The sequence below is a fragment of the Capsicum annuum genome, chromosome 7 (genome assembly GCF_002878395.1).
Source record: "Capsicum annuum cultivar UCD-10X-F1 chromosome 7, UCD10Xv1.1, whole genome shotgun sequence".
Lineage (NCBI taxonomy): Eukaryota > Viridiplantae > Streptophyta > Magnoliopsida > Solanales > Solanaceae > Capsicum > Capsicum annuum.
The window spans coordinates 184,809,377-184,828,062 of NC_061117.1; positions in this window are offsets into that span (position 1 = coordinate 184,809,377).

Genomic DNA, 18,686 nt, shown 5'->3' on the forward strand with positions numbered 1-18,686 from the left:
TCTTTCTTCATCCCACTCCACTAATAGATTTCCCACAAGTCACGGTACATCTTTGTGGCTTATGGATGAATAGAGTAGCACGCACCATGAACTTCTGCAAGAAATTTCTACCTTAAGTCATCTACACCTTGAACATAGAGACGACCCTAACAATGACGGACACCATCTCCCCCTTGGGAGAAAACCTCTACTTTCTGATCCTGGACTGATTCTTTCAACTTGACAAGGTTGGGATCTCTATCTTGCTTTTCTTTCACCTCAAAAACTAGAGATGACTCTGAACTACTCTGGACCTATATATCACCCTCTTTTGTATCGACTAAGCGAACGCCTAGTCTAGCAAGCTGATGGACTTCCTAAGCTAACTTCTTCTTACTATCCTCAACATAAGAAACACTACCCATGGATAGTCTACTGAGAGCTTTATCCACTACGTTGGCCTTTCTCGAATGATAAAGGATACTCATGTCATAATCTTTCAAGTGCTCTAACCACCTTCTCTGATGAAGATTAAGATCTTTCTGGGAAAAGACATACAAAAGACTTTTATGATCAGTGAACACATCTACATGAACACCGTATAGATAATGCCTCCAAATCTTCAAGGCAAAGACTACGGCTACCAACTCAAGATCATGAGTAGGATAATTCCTCTCATGGGGTTTAAGTTGTCTGGAGGCGTAGGCTATGACCTTACCATATTGTATAAGGACACAACTAAAACCTACTCCGTATGCATCACAATACACTACGAACCCATCTGGACCATCTGGAAGAGCTAAAACTGGAGCTGAGGTGAGTCAAGTCTTCAACTCCTGAAAGCTCTTCTCGCAAGGATCTGACCACTGAAACTTGACTTTCTTCTGAGTCAATCTGTACATAAGGGATGCAATAGAAGAAAATCCCTAAACAAACCATCTGTAATAGTCGACCAAACCCAAGAAACTCCTGATATCTGATGGAGAGACAGGGCGAGGCCAGTTTCTTACTGCTCTGGTCTTTTGAGGATCCACTCTAATGCCATTATCGGAAACGATATGACCAAGGAATGCTACAGACCTTAGCCAAAATTTACACTTACTAAATTTGGTGAATAGTTGATGATCTCTGAGAGTCTGAAGTACTGTTCTAAGATGGTCTTCATGATCACGCTCACTATGGGAATAGACCAGAATATCATCTATAAATACTATGACGAACATGTCCAAGTACTGCTTAAGCACACAATTCATCAAGTCCATAAAAGCAGTTGGGGTATTCGTAAGAACAAAGGACATAACTAAGAATTCGAAATGACCATACCAAGTACGAAAACCTATTTTTGGAATATCACATTCTCTAACTCTGAGCTGATAATAGCTGGATCTGAGGTCTATCTTAGAGAAATAACTGGCACCCTGAAGTTGATCAAACAAGTCATCGTTTCTAGGAAGAGGATACTTGTTCTTGGTCATGACCTTATTGATTTGATGATAATCTACACACATTCTAAGAAAACTGTCTTTCTTGCGCATGAATAATACTAGAGTACCTCACGGGGAAACGCTAGGCCTGATGAATCCCTTATCTAAGAGATCCTTCAATTATTTTTTCAGTTCTCTGAGTTTCACAGGTGCCATTCTATATGGCGGAATAGATATAAGATGAGTATCTGGAAGAAAATCAATGCCGAAGTTTAATTCCCTTTTGAAAAGAATTCCTAAAAGATCTTTGGAAAAGACATCAGAATATTCACCTAAAACTGGAACTGGTTCAAGGATGGTAGTTTTAGAACTAGTGTCCTTAACTCGAACAAGATAATAGACATATCCTTTAAATATCACTTTTCATACCCGAAGGTAGGAAACAATCTGACCTCTGAACGCTGAAGTACTACCCTTCCACTCAAAGATGGGTTCATTCAAAAATTGAAACTGGACTATTCTATTTCTGCAGTCGACTGTGGCATAGTAGGAATGAAGCCAATTCATGCCGAGAATTACATCAAAATTAGTCATCTCTAATTTGACTAAGTTTATTGAAGTAACTTTCTAAAATATCATAACTGGGAAGTTTCTGTATACCCGTCGGGCTATGATAGTTTTACCCACTGGGGTAGAGACTGAAAAGGGTTCTACTAGGATTTTGGGACTGATTTTGAAATCGCCTGCTATATAGGGAGTAACAAAAGACAAAGAAGCTCCGGGACCTAGCAAAGCATAAACATGCACATGAAACATCTATAACGTACCATTAACTACATCAGGATAATTTTCCTGGACCTGTCAGGACTGAAGAGCATAGAGACAATTTGGGAGTTGCCCAGTAGTAGCACTGGTGGTGGCACCCTGCTGATTCGAGCAACCAGACTGAGCTGAGGAGTGGAGATAACACTGATAACCTGACTGAGGGCAGTATCTGACTCTATATCTTGGCTTTTCATAACCGAAATAGACATCGCTACTAGCTCTGCAAGCACCCTTGTGGTTCTTACCACAAGTCTGACAAAGGGGATTAGTTCAGGCATTGCTAACACTTCCCTGAGACCTAGAGTCTGGCGCTTTATGTCTGTTACCCTCCTTGAACTTAGAAACTAGAGCACTGGATGAAGAAGGGGATGGAACTGATGATGTAGGATAAAACTGGGAATGGTTTACCCCTTCTGATTTAGGTTGAGCGAAGTTAAAACTACATATCTTTGCTCTCTTATTCTGCTTCTCCCTCTGCTTGATCTTCTGCTCCTCTATCAGCTGAGAATGAGTCATAATCCTGGCTAAATTTATGTCACTTTTCAGCATGGCAGATCTGCACTCATTTACCATACTATCATTTACCCCTAAAGCAAACTTACCCATCTTAGCTCTGCTGTCTACAACCACATGAGGGGCATATTTGGCTAATTAAGTAAACTTAAGAGAATAATCTTTCACCGTCATATTGCCCTACCTGAGTTTGATGAATTCTAGCACCTTAGCCTCTCTAAGCTCTTGAGGAAAGAATCTGTCTAAGAATGTAGTGGCAAACTCCTTCCACTCTATAGGACCTACATTATCTGACCTCTCTGACTTTCACTGTTTGAACCAAGTATGAGCTACATCCTGCAACTGATATACAGCTAGATCAACACTCTCAATAGTAGTCACCCCCATAATGTCTATCACCTTCTGAACCTGATCAATAAATTCCTGAAGGTCCCCATCTGACTTAAACTCGAGAAAGGATGGAGGATTCATTTAGGTAAAATCCCGAATCCTGGCTGCAGCTAAATTAGCCATTGGATTGGTCGGAATGATAGTTGGTCGTTCATTCTAAGCAGTAACTGAGTTAGCAAGAGTAGTGAATGCAGCTCGGAACTCTGCATAAGAAACATGCTTGCCCAAAGGTTCTTCAGGCTGAGGGGCTAACTGATTTTTGTTTCGTTTTTAGGAGGCATGTTCTGTAAAAGAAAGGGAGAAATGAATTATACTGAGAGATTGACTTAAGATTATGCTCACTAGCATGACATAAATACTGAAAGAGGGGAAACTATTCGTAAGACATCTTATAGCCTCCTGCACATAAATATGGCGCGCAACACACCCATGTACAAGACTTTGCTAGATGCGGCTTTCAGAACTCATAGGACTCTATTGAACCTTAGGCTCTGATACCAGGTTTGTAACACCCCAAACCTGGTTCTCAAAATGCTACACGGTGCTCATGACCCCGAAAGACCACAAGCAAACCCATGACTGATATTTTACTTATACACTGTATAATATGATCTAATAATATGAAAACATGCATTAAAATCCATAAGGTTTAATACTGAACATGATATGAATGATATAACATCTGTGTGGGGTAATAGAATATCCAAAACAAAACTGAACATACTGAAGTTTGAAATATGATAGTCTAGAAAGCCTCTAACTGACTAAACTGTCTGAGTAAGGAGTTGATGAGACATATCCCCAACTAACTCCAACTAATAAATTTATTAATGAGATAATAGGGAAATAATCAGGTCCTCAAAAGATGAGGACTCACTTTTAACTCTATCTGTGGATATCTAGAATCTACTATTTCTCTGAAGCTCGAGTCTCTGAACCTATGTATAAGACACTGTAGCGCAAATGCGTCAGTACTTTAAATATACTGGTATGCATATGAGGTAGGATGAATGCATGGAGAACTGTTACCTTGAGCTTGATCTGAGTTGGCGAAGAAGAGGTGAGGATACTTGGTATGCATGTCTACCTCTGCTTCCCAAGGAGCTCCCTCGATGGACTGATTTTGCCAAAGAACCTTAACTAGAGGGACTTCTTTGTTCCTCAGTCTACGAATCTAATAGTCTAAGATTTCGACTGGAATATCTTCAAAAGAGAGAATGTTCTGAACATCAATGCTCTAAATAGGGTCTACAAATGATAGGTCACCTATGTACTTCTTAAGAAAAAAAAACATAAAAAACTGGATGAACTGAGGCTAGATCTAAAGGCAATTAAAACTCATAGGATACCTTGCCAAAGCGACTGACAATCTCGAAGGGACCAATATATTGGGGACTGAGCTTTCCCTTCTTGCCAAATCTCTTCACTCCTTTCATGGGAGAGATCTTTAGATAGATATGATCAGCAATCTCAAACTCGAGATCTTTTCTACGAATATCTGCATAAGACTTCTATCAGCTCTGAGTAGCCCGGAGTCTTTCTTTAATCAATTGGAATATTTCTAAGGTGTCAAATACCAAGTCAGGACCTATGACTGAGGCCTCACTAACTTTGAACCAACCAATTAGAGATCTACATCTCCTACCATAGAGAGCTTCGAATAGAGCCATCTGAATACTGGAATGATAGTTGTTGTTGTATGCAAAATCAAAGGTTAGTAGTTATCCCAACTTTCCTTGAAATTGATTGTACACGCCCTTAGCATATCTTTTAACATCTGAATGGTCCTTTTTGCTTAACCATCTGTCTGAGGATGAAAGGTTGTACTAAGATAAACTTGGGTGCCAAGACCCTTTTAGAATGATTTCCAAAAATGAGAGGTGAACTGGGTACCTGTATCTGATATAATGGACAGTGAAACACCGTGCGATTTGACCAACTCCTTGACCCCAATTGGAAGGGTGTCAGTACTGTGCCACGGGTAAAGACAAACTGAAGAGTCAGCCTTATCTGGCAGGTACTCTAATGAGAATGGTGGTACCCTTATCCATCAGATTGAAACAACTTGTCAACCCTCAACAGGCAAGTTGATGTCTTAACCTATGCTGGATACGTAGTTTTAGAACACAAGGACTACTTCTAAGGATCACACACTCTACTGGCAGGTGAATCCCCATCCTTGGGTTCACTCGGTGCTGAATCCTACTCCCAACTGAATAGACCTTGGACTGATTACTAAACTGTACTGGATTTGACTGAACTGTTACTGATCATGCCAACTGACTGAACAAAACTGAGTTTACTGAGTTCTATAACTGACTGAGTACTACTGTTTTGTGGCATGATTAAGACTATTCTATAACTACTGTAGCTCTAGGTGAACAACTATATTGTCGGGTACTAGATACCCCCAGGACTTGATATCATTAAAAGTAAAGCATAGCATGATCTTGAAAAGCATGACAAGGTCCACTTGTTCATAATTTATCTATAAAGACATTTATCAAACACTTGGAGGGCATAAGCTTTCACATATCTTAACATGTCATGATTTCATTAATTTATTCACATGGACATTCTATCAAACACTTAGGGAGCACAACTTAATGCACATAATCATGGTTTACATATAAGCATGGCAGTTACAACATCCAAATTTGCAAATTCATCGATTATAACATAGGGATAACACAATTCAATATACATACTATTCAAATTTCATGGAATCTACATTTAATCATGAATTGAAACTCACTGAATATCAAGAACATGAATACAATCCAATTTCAAGCATGTAAATCATGAATCTTAATTTCTGAAGTTTTAAAAATGGATTCTTGGACTCTATAGGTGAAAGGGACCCATAGATAAACACCTAACATACCTTGGGTTGTTAATTCTTGAAGGTTCTTGGAGAAATTCTTGATTTTGTCTTATTTCTTAAAGCTAGAATTTGCTATTTGGGAGAGAATGCTTTTTTATCTTGAGCAAATAATGAAATAATGAGCAATTAGTGCTCCTTTAGGGTTAAATTTTGTGTTTAGAACTGATTAGGGTCGTGGAAAAATACCAAACTACCCTTGAGAAAAATATAAATTTCGTTACTGAAAAACCCGTACTTATCACCTGGCACGACAAGCCACTACCACGTAAAGACACCGGAAATTGCTAATTAGGAATTTGGCTAGTGGTGCAATGCGTTAGAATCGCATTGCAATGCTGGATGAGACCTGGAAGTTCACCGCGATGCAGTGGGATCGCGTTGGAACACTGAAAAAGGATAATTCTGAACTAAGCCTGTGGAGCGACACGCCAATATCGTGGAGCAACACTGGAATTTGCCAATTGCTATTTAGCTGGCCTCCGTGGCACGCTGACATGTATTTTGGTACACTACTTTACGAAAATGGCTCTAACTCTTTACCCGGGTATCGGATTTGGGTGAATTTTATATCATGGAAAAGCAAACTAAATTTTTCTACGCTTTGGTAGGATCTAAACTGAAAATTACTCAGTATTCAAAAATTTATATTGGACAACCCCTGTACTGAGGGTTAATTTAAGTTAGGAAAATATGGAGTATTACAATATATTCCCCTTGGGAACATTCATCCTTGAATGAGACTGATTAAGCTGGGAAATAGTGATAGACTGAGTTTACACTCTGAACATATACGCTGAAATATGACTACATGACTGAACTACTGATAGGCTGAGTTCTTATACCGAACATGCATATCTGATGCATGGAATACATGACTAAATCTACTGATAAGCTGAATTTTCATACTGAACATGCATATTTGATGCATGAGTACGTGTCTGAACTAATTCATGAACGCATGACTGAAAATGCAACGATAACAAATATCAAGATTATAACTGTAACTGAACATGGAATTGAGTAGAGCTAAGAAAAGTTGTTACCTTAAGCTGAATCTGAATTTGTAGAGAAGAGGTGAGGGTATTGGTCCATATATATAATTCTACTTCCCAAGTAACTCCCTCAACAGACTAATTTCGTCAAAGAACTTTGACTAAGTGATCTTCTTTGTTCCCCAGTCTGCGAATCTAACAATTGAGGATCTGGACTAGGACCTCTTCGAAAAAGAGATCATTCTAAATATTTATGTCCTCTAAGGGAACTATGATTGCTGGGTCACCAATGCATTTCTTTATCAAGGAGGCGTGGAATACTGTATGTACTGAAGCAACATCTGAAGGCAACTCGAGCTCATATGCTACCTTTCTGAAATGATTGAGAATTCTGTAAGGACCGACATATCAGGGACTAACCTTTCCCTTCTTGCTGAACCTCTTTACCCCCTTCATGGGAGAGATTTTTAAGAATACAAAATCACCGATCTCAAACTCGAGATCCTTTCTCCGCACATCTGCGTACGATTTCTATTAGCTCTGGGCCGCCCTAAGTCTTTCTCTGATCAGCTGAACCTTCTCTAAGGCATCAAAAACTAAGTCATGCCCTACTACTGCTGCCTCACGTACCTCGAACCAACCAATTGGAGATCTATATCTCCTACCATGGAGAGCCTCAAATGGAGATATCTAAATACTGGATTGATAGTTATTATTGTATACGAATGCGGTCAAAGGCAAGTGGTCATCCCAGCAAACCTTAAAATCGACAACACAGGCTTTTAGCATATCTTCTAAAGTCTGAATAGTCCTTTCTGCTTGACCAGTTGTCTGAGAGTGAAAGGTTGTACTGAGGTGAACTCGAGTACCAAGACCCTTTTAAAATATTTTCCAAAAATAAGAGGTAAACTGGGTACCTCTATCTAAGATGATAGATACTTAAGCTCCATGTAAATTAACCAACTCTCTGATTTAGAGTTTGGCGTAGTCCTTGGCTAAATAAGAAGTATGAACTATCAAGAAATAAGCTGATTTGTTTATTCTATCAATGATAACCCAAATGGAATCACGTTGATGACGAGTATGAGGCAAACCCATCATAAAGTACATGTTCACTTTCTCTTATTTCCATGTGGGAATACTGAACTCCTGCATGGACCCACTAGGTTTCTGGTGCTCAATCTTAACTTGCTGACACGTAGAGCACTTAGCAACAAACTCTATAATATCCCTTTTCATCCCACTCCACCAATAGATCTCCCACAAATTGCGGTACATCTTAGTGGCCCCTGGATAAATGGGGTATCACGCACCATGCGCTTCTACAAGAATTTGTTACCTCAAGTCATCTATACCTAGCACACATAAACAACCCTGGAAACGTAACACGCTATCCCCCCCGGGAGAAAACCTCTATTTCTTTATCTTTAACTGACTCTTTCAACTTCACTAAACTGGGATCTCTATCATGCTTTTCCTTTATTTTGAAAACTAGAGATGATTCTGAACTATTCTGCACCCACACATTGCCCTCAGCAGAATCGACTAAGCGGATATCTAGTCGGTAAGCTTATGGACTTCCTGAACTAACTTCTTCTTATCATTCTCAACATGGGTAATACTACCCATAGACAATCTACTGAAAGTATCAGCCACTACATTGGCCTTTCCCGAATGCTACAGAACACTTGTATCATAATATTTCAATAACTCTAACCACCTAATCTGATGCAAGTTCAAATCTTTCTGAGACAATATATACTATAAGCTTTTATGATCTGTGAACACATCAACATGCACCCCAAATAAGTAATGCCTCCAACTCTTTAAGGGAACAGTATAGCTGTTAATTCGAGAGCATAAGCTTAGTAATTCTTCTCATGGGACTTAAGTTGTCCGGCGGCATAGGCTATGACCTTAACTCTCTGCATGAGGACATAACCCAAACCTACTCTGGATGCATCACGCTATACAACAAACCCGTCTAATCCATCTGGTAGAGTCAATACTGGGGTTGAGGTAAGTCGAGTTTTCAACTCCTGAAAACTCTTCTCACAAGAATTTGACCACTGAAATAGGACTTTTTTCTAAGTCAATCTGTGCATGGGGGACGCAATATATGAAAACCCTTCAACAAACTGATGATAATAGCCAGATAAACCCAAGAAACTCCTGATATCTGATGGAGAAATAGGTTTAGGCCAGTTTCTCACCACCTCGATCTTTTGAGGATCAACTCTAATGTCATTATCGGAAATAATATGACCAAGGAATGCTACTGACCTAAGCCAAAATTCACACTTACTGAATTTAGCGAACAATAGATGAGTTTTGAGAGTCTAAAGTACGATTCTACATGATCTGCGTGATCTTTCTCTCTACGAGAATAGACAAGAATGTCATCGATGAAGACTATAATAAACATATCCAAGTACTACTTAAACACGCAATTCAATAAGTCCATGAAAGCTGGTGGGGCATTTGTAAGACCAAAGGACATTACTAGCAACTCAAACTGATCATACTGGGTTCTGAAAAATGTTTTTCGAATGAAATATTCTCTGACTCTAAGTTGATGATAGACTGATCTAAGGTCTAGCTTAGACAAGTAACTAGCACCCTGAAGTTGGTTGAACAAGTCATCGATTCAGGGAAGTGTATATTTATTATTGATCGTGACCTTGTGCAACTGATGGTAGTCTATACATATTCTATGACAACCATATTTCTTATGCATGAATAAGACTGGTGCACCCCACGGGGAAATGTTGGGTCTGATGAATCCCTTATCTAGGAGATCCTTCAACTATTATTTTAACTCTTTGAGTTCTGCTGGTGCCATTCTATATGAAGAAATGGATATGGGCTGAGTACCTGGAAGAAGGTCTATTTTGAAGTCTACTTCCCTAACGGGGGGGACTCTAGGAAGATCTTCGGGAAACATATCTGAGAATCATTTACTATTGAAACTTACTCAAGAGTTGGAATTTTTGAGTTAGAGTCTTTGACTCGCACAAGATGGTAGATACATCCCTCGGATATCATTTTTCTCGCTCTAAGGAATGAAATCAACAACCCTTAAGAGCTGTAGTACTTCTCCTCCATTCAAGAACTGGTTTATTTGGAAACTAAAAATGAACAATTATACTTCTAGAATCAATTGAGGCATAGCATGAATGGAGCCAATCTATGGAGAGAATGACATCAAAATCTGCCATCTCTAGCTCTACAAGGTTTGCTGAAGAAACTTTCTGAGATATCATAATCGAACAGTTCCCGTATACCCATCGGACTATGATAGATTTACCCATTGGGGTAGAAACTAAGAAAGGCTCTGCTAGGATTTCTGGACTGACTCTAAAGTTAACAACTATATAAGGAGTTATGATAGATAAAAAATCTCCCGGATCTAGCAAGGCATAAATATGAAAATAAAAGATCTATAATGTACCAGTGACCACATTAGGAAAGTAAGGACTCTATTGAACCTTAGGATCTGATACCAAGTTTGTAATGCCCTGAGTCTGTACCCCAGATGCTACACGGTACTTACGATCCCAAAAGACCACAAGCTAACCCATGACTGATATTAGCTGTGAGCACTGAATAATATACTGTAACAAATGCAAAAAATAGGTTGAAATACCATATGATTCAAAATCAATAAATACTGATAAAGATTATGAACTGATAATAGTAATCTATAAACTGAATACTGTCCAAAAGTGTAGTCTAAAAAAACTCTAAAACTGAACTGTCTGAATGTAGAGTTGATGGGATAATCCCCCAACTAACTCCATCTACTGAAATATTGCATCTACTAAGAAATTGAAATAATAAAATATCCTTGATAGATAAGGACTCCCTACTAACTCTGAAACTAAATCTGTCTATGTGCAGTCGGGAACCTGAGCGTCCGAAACTATGATATGAGACATCATAGTGCAAAGAAAAAGTATGCGTCAGTACATGGAATGTACTGGTATGCTAGATGAGGTAAGGCTGAATGCAAGGGTTCATATACATGAACAATAACTGACTGAATGATATAGAGTAACTAAACAGGAGAGTACATAGATAACTGACACTACCGTAAGTACTGAGTATGCACTACTGTGCATATAAATAAATACTGTGACTGAGCTTATATGAAGCTAAGACCTAAGATCTGATACAGAGTAACGGATATTTGAAGTTACTGATAACTGAGTTACTGATACTGATTGGCTGTATCTGACAGTCTTGATTTTGTAGAACTGAACTGAGTTCTATTCTAAAGACTGAGACTAAAACTATGGGAGGTAATCATCTATTCGACATGCCCCAAATAAGATAACTGAGTTGGGGTTCAACTTGTGACCCCAGTTAGAAGGGTGTCAGTATCGTGCCATGGGTAAAGACAAGCTAAAAAGTCACCCTCATCTAGCAGGTACTCTAATGAGAATAGTGGTACCCTCAACTGGCAGGTTAAAACACCTCATCTACCCTACTAGTAGGTTAATATCTCAACCTACGCTAGCTATATAGTTCTAGAATACAAGGACTGCTTCTAAGGATCACACCATCTACTGGCAGGTGATCCTCTATCCTTAGATTTACTCGGTGCTAAATCTTACTCCTAACTAAATAGACCATGGATTAATTACTATACTATACTGGATTTGACAGAACTATTAGTTATCATGCCGACTGACTGAACTGGACTGAGTTTACTGAGTTCTATAACTGACTGAGTACTACTGTTTCATAACATGACTGATACTATTCTATAACTATTATAGCGCTAGGTGAACAGCTAGATTGTCAGGAATTAGATACCCCCAGAACTCGATAGCATCAAAAGTAAAGCATAGCATGATCTTGCAAAGCATAACAAAGTCCACTTGTTCAAATTTTATCTATAAAGACATTTTATCAAACACTTGGAGAGCATAAGCTTGCACATATCTTAACATGTCATGATTTTATTAATTTATTCACATGGACATTCTATCAAATAGTTAGAGAGCACAACTTAATGCACATAATCATGGTTAACACATAAGCATGGTAATTACAATGCCCAAACTTGCAAATTCATGGATTATAACATGGGGATTACACAATTCAGTATGCATGCTATTCAAACTTTATAGAATCTACAGTTCATCATGAATTGAAACTCACATAATATCAAGAACATTAATACAATCCAATTTCAAGTATGTAAATCATGAATCATAATTTCTGAAGTTTTAAAAATAGATTCTTGGACTCTATGGGTAAAAGGGACCCATAGATGAACACCTAACATACCTTGGGTTGTTAATTTTTGAAGGTTCTTGGATAAATTCTTGAATTTGCTCTTATTTCTTAAAGCTAGGGTTTGCTATTTGGGAGAGAATGCTTTTTGATCTTGAGGAAATAATGAAATAATGAGCAATAAGTTCTCCTTTACGGTTAAATTTTGTGTTTAGGACTGATTAGGGCTGTGAAAAAATACTAAACTACCCCTGGAAATAATATAAAGTTCGTCACTGAAAATTCCAATTTGGGCACCTGGTGTAATGCACCACTATCGCGTCAAGCCACTGGAAACTAACAATTGGGAATGTGTCTGGTGGCACAACACACTGGAATCGCGTTGCAATGCTGGGTGTGACCTGGAAGTTCACCGCGATGCAGTGAGATCGTGTTGGAACACTGAAAAAGGACAATTCTAAACTAAGCCTATGGTGCGATATGACAATATTTCGGAGCAACATTAGTATTTACCAATTTCCATTTGGATAGCCTCCGCGATGTGCTGACATGCATTTTGGCATACTGCTTTACGAAAATGGCTCTAACTCTTCGCTCGGGTATCGGATTTGGGTGAATTTTATATCGTGGAAAAACTAACTAAATTTTCTACGCATATGAAGTCTCTAAACTAAAAATTACTAAGTATTTCACAAAATTTATATTGGACAACCCATCTACTGAGGGTTAGTTTAAGTTAGGGAAATACGTGGTATTATATATTGCTTGTTAATTTTAGAGGATATATTATTGTGATGACCGAGTGGGGGCTTGACTTGATGATTATTGGTCATATATGTACATTAAAAGCCTTATTTATTATTATGTCATCCAAGTGAGGAATTGACTTGTAATCAGAGAATTTTTTTGTATATTAGAATGACCTATCTATTATTGTGTAGCCCAAATGGGGGGGTTGACTTGACATTATAGGCCTTATTTAAGCATTTAATTACATTATCAGTATAGTGATGCCTAAGTGAGGAGTTGAAAATAATATTGTTGATGACTACATGAATATTTACTCTAGTGGTGCAGTGGTATCATGAATTATTGATACATTGAGTCGATTCTAAACTCGCTTACACATGTATTGAATGGATATTGATCTTCATACTAATTAGTTGTGAGCATACATCATCATATCATGCTTTCAAGTTCATGAGACATTGGTACCACTGAGATATTTTAATTTGTAAGAAAACAACACACTTTATAAAATCCTTAGTTGAGATATGTGTCAGCAAGGTTGACTGAGACATTTTATGAGATATTAGGGTAACCTTAATGCTTGAACATTATCTAAAGAGGTGGATTGAGATTTTGGAAAGTATATGAGTTGCGAAACCCCCCTCCTTACCCATGGGTCCTACTTAAGAAGTATTGAGGCTCGGTGATGTATACATAAAGTAATGCAATATCATTCAAAACATTTAGCATAATCCTATCTTCATCTCTATATTACATTGCATCATTTGCAATGTATTTACTTTCTTAGTATGGTTTGATATTGTGCTAGTATTTACTCTTATATTTTATTATTGTCTAGAACCTTATTTATGATAGTGTGTTTGAGAATTTATTTTACTTCATTACATTATCTCTTATCATCTTATACTGATTAGGAGGTTGAGATATTATGAGACTTGCGGTATGGCTATGGCTTAATCTGAGAAACTGTCGAACCAGACATTTTGGTATCATGTCATGTATATTTATATATGCTCTCCCTAGTTTATCCCATTGTATTGGTTCATTATCATTGATTAAGCCTGATAGGTTATGTTAGCGAGTCTTCTGCATAAGTGACTTTCCTTATTTGTAATCATAGTGTGACTATTATTGACTCACCTATATTATTGTGCCTTTTCTGTAAGATGGTAATTTTGTTGACCACTATTTTTTGTTACCTTGATAGTATGAAGTGTTATAATTATGGGTCATAGATTATTAGGAAAACCTTGGGTAGTTCCATTGCCTTGGATTAGGATCGGTTATTGAAGATTCATATTGAGTACACGAGATTTTGAATTCACTCTTGCTTTCTTTTTCTTTTTCTTTTTCTTATTTTTTTACACCCCGCATAAGTATTAGGGAAAATAGTAGTTTGTAGATCATCTACTTTCAATATTGGCATTGTAGAGATCACAGTAGCGGTTAAGAAACTTCTGAACTTCTCAGATCTCTCCACTTATGGATTATGCTTTATTTGTATCTAAGATATTTTAGAAAAATTTTATTTCTATTTTATATTAAAGTCTTGTACAAGTGACAATCAGACCTGGGATGTATCCTTGAGACTTGTGTCTCGATTATATATTTAGGATTATTCTATTATTTTTCTTCTATTTCTATTTTCCTTTATTATTAAGTTTCGGTTGGGACATTCTTACCTGTTAGACGGTATGACAAGTGTCATCACGTGCCTAATTTGGATCATGATAAATTAGTATTAGAGCTTTAAGTTTATTGGTGTCATTAGTATAAGTCGGGTCTAGTAAAGTCTTGTAGATCAGTATGGAGATGCACGTTATCTATCTTCGAGGGAGTACATAACTTTAGGAGATTCTCATTTCTTTATTCTGTGTTCTCCCTTCTTATTTTTATATAACTCAAAATTTCCCATGTCTTTCTCATAGATGATGAAAATGTATTTTTACTTAGATAGGGATTCAGCGCTAGTGCCTTTAGTGTGCGGCAGGAGCAAGGTTAGAAGAAGTGGTTAGATCATTATGTCTAGACTAGCTAAAGGTTAGGTTAGAGTTACCTCTTTAGGTTTAAGAGTTGGTGGTGGTGGTAGTTCCAATGAGTTAGAGAGGTTGAGGCAGTGAACACAACACATGTGACCATATCTATGCTTAAAAATAGCTTGGTTCGAGTGTTGGGTTTTATTCAGAGAGTGGTATCTATTTTGATTTAGCATGTTACTTCGGAGATTCATACTCAAGTTAAACTTATAGTGTTGATGAGATATTATCAGGGATTGCTCCACATACCGTGACCTTACCCTTCAGGTCCATGGAAGGACAGAGTAGGTATATAGAGCTTATAAGGACAAATCCTCCTCAATTCAATTAAGATTCTAGGGTTGATGCTTATATATTGTTTCTTAGTTATCATGAGAGCTTGCACGGGTTGGGCGTAGTTAACTATAATAGGGTGAATTTCTCTACCTTTCAATTTCTTAAACTAGCTAAACAGTGGTAGAGAACTTATATAGAGAGTAGACCAGTTGGATAACCTCTTTTTTTATTGGATTAATTTGCTTGAGTGATTTTAGAAGAGTTTATGTAGAAATATAAGAGGCTTGCGAGATAGAGGGCCCATGGATTTGATGATAAGAGTAATATACATGGAGGAGGTTAGGATCTTTATGGTTATGATTGTACAGGGTTGAATCGTGGTGGTTATTCAGGATCTTCGGGCTTAGATCAGCAGGGTCCAACTTCCTTAGGTTGCTTCTTATATGGAGATATCAAGTACTATAAGAGGGATTGCCTATAGGATATACAGAGAGATGCTTCACCAATTGCTCCAGGAGATGACAGATCCTAGTATCATATTCCACATGATGGACTCAAGGCATGAGCATTCAATACAATAGCTATAGGTATAGTTCTTGGTGTACCTTTATTATGCCTTAGTGGTATTTGACTGTGGTTCTATATTCTCCTATGTGTTTATACATTCGGCATTGAGTCTTGGTATGATTACTAAGTTATTGCTGCAGTTATTGATATTTGCTATCCATAGATGTTTTCTTAGAGGTGGATCGGGTGTATTGGTCCTATATTGGGACTCTTTCAAAGTATACAGATTGATTTGATTTAATCTTTTTAAGTATTGTGGATTTTAGTGTATTTAAGTATAATTTTCCTGATAGTTATGTCATGGAATATTTGTGGATCGATTCTAGATTTTGGTACATTTTTAGATTATAAAATAGATTGGCCTTTTGATTTTGGCATTTTGAATAGTAGTATACCTAGCGATCCTTATTAGTGGTAGACCTTATGAAATCCTAGACTTGTTGTATGATTGATTTGAGACAAGTAACAACTTTAGGCATTCGGTCCTTATGATTTGTTACATTTGTAGTATTAGCCTTTATTTGCATGAATAAACTAGTTGGTATTAAGGCTCCTCAGTCAGATTTGAAGGATTTTACCTCATGAAGATTTTTTCTTTTGATTTGGAAAGATTTTGAATCAAAAGGGGTACATAGTTTAAGGCATTTGTTACTCATGTAGATAAGTGGCTTGGTGGAATATTCTTGCTTAGAAGCTTCAATAAGAGTATGTGTTAATATCCGTAGACTTTGTGTTAATAAATGTTGAGTGAGAATCAAGTTGGTCTAAGTTGACTAAAGAATACTGAATGGAATGAGAGTTAAGGAAAAAGATAAGGATTTTTGTACATAGAAAAATTTGATATAATCAGAACTTATCTATGGGTATGAGTTAGAAATTAGAAGTCTTGATAGTGTGTTAATTGGTATCTTGTACAAAGTCTAGCAATTGTTCCTCCCAAGTTCTGATTTGTGACTTGAGCATCCATCAATGAGATATAATAATTATTGTACTTCTTATATAGGTTGATTGTACCTGATTTGATGGGTTGTTTATGTGTGTATGATCGAAGAGGCTTTTTATCTACTAGAGTGTTGAGGGTTTTGAGCTAATTAATGTTTCGTGAGTAGTGAAGACTGCATCAGTTACTGTAATAAGTTATGTAAGGTTTTGGTGCTTTTCGAGTCTTCATGTCTATGGTATATAGAATTTTTTATGGTGATTCTCTAATGACTCGGAGAGTGATGCATATTGGTATGACCATAGTGTGGGGCCTTTAGTATGCTAAGTGTGGCTTTTGAGGTTTGGTGTAGTTTTGATACCAATTTTTGGCTTAGTTGCTTTAGCCTAAGGCTATAGTATTGTTTGATTTAACAGTGATAGTATTGATCTTAGGTAGGTTGATTCAATATTTTGGTGGGTATATATGTGATTTATGGGGTCCTTGATATTTGGTAGATTTAAGGATAATTTTCAGTCTTGTGGTTGTAGCCAGTGTTTTGTGGTGCCTTGGCTAGGTTTAGATTAGCCGGGTATGTCTAGAACCTCTATTGTGTTTGACTCAGAGTTGGGTATAGAGAACGTTTGGAAATATAGGCATTCAGCTTTATGGAGAATGTGGCCTTTTGATGCTATGATGGTGACCTGGTGAGTCCATATGTGATAGATTTCAGGCTCTATGGTGAGACCCGTAGCTCAATATTTGTGACTCCGTGTTGGAGTTTTTACTTTATGTATCTAAAGACCATTTTCTATACCTTACATGTTTTTGGTTTTTTTTCTTGCTTTTAAATTCAAGGACTAACATGAATCGTAGTGGTGGATACTATAATGATCCTTGTATTTATTTTTAAAATTTTTTGCGTTTTGACCAATTTTTCATTTCTCATAGTTGCTTTATCTCATTTTCGAGTTGTAGAGATTGTTGGCATAATTTTTAATGCATTTGAAAATATTTTAATAAATTGTGGTTTTGTACTTTCTTAGAGGGGTTAGTTGACTTTGGTCAATATTATGTGATCCAAGCATCAGATGGTGATTCTGACAATTCCACTAGCTCCTAAATGTCGAATTTAGGTTTGTAGCGGAGTTGGTTTGGTTTTGAAACCATTATTTTACATCTCGACCTTCTATTGAAAGACTAGTTAAAATAGACTATAAGGGGTCCCGGGGGTTAATTTATTTTAAATGACTTTTTTCATAAATCTGATGATTTTGTTGAATTTGGAATGTCGTTTTCAAGCTACTAGCATATGTGGTTTGGGTTCAGAGGTTCCGGATGAGTGTTGAACAAGTTTTTGAATATTTTGGGTGCTTTGGTCATGTTTAAGTAAAATCAGTCGACAAAAGGTTCATTATTAGTTTTTAAAAAAATCAAAACTTTTCAAATGTCATGAATGATTTATAGGATTAATATGAAAAGTTTGGTGTAATTTCAATAAGTCGAGATTTAGTTTTTATTGAGAAACATGAAATAATTCTATAACAAGCAAAAATAATATTCTACTGGCAAAATGTGCATGAAATTGAGTTTCAATGAACGAGTAGATTCATATCATTTTTCAAAAATTATAGAAAAAAGAATATGTGTATTTCGCTATCATATAAGAAACTTAAGGACTTTTTAGTGAATATAAAAATTGTAGGTGTAAAAGGTTGATAATACACATCTTTAGCTGCCGAAAAATAGATTCTTAGATACAGAAAATGAGTTTTAGCTAAGGAAATCGCACCTGAACATATATAAATTTGTTACTGTCTTATTTCGTATTTTTGACATTCGGGAGCTAGGAAGCTCCATTTTAGGCGATTCTCAATGTGTTTTCTCATA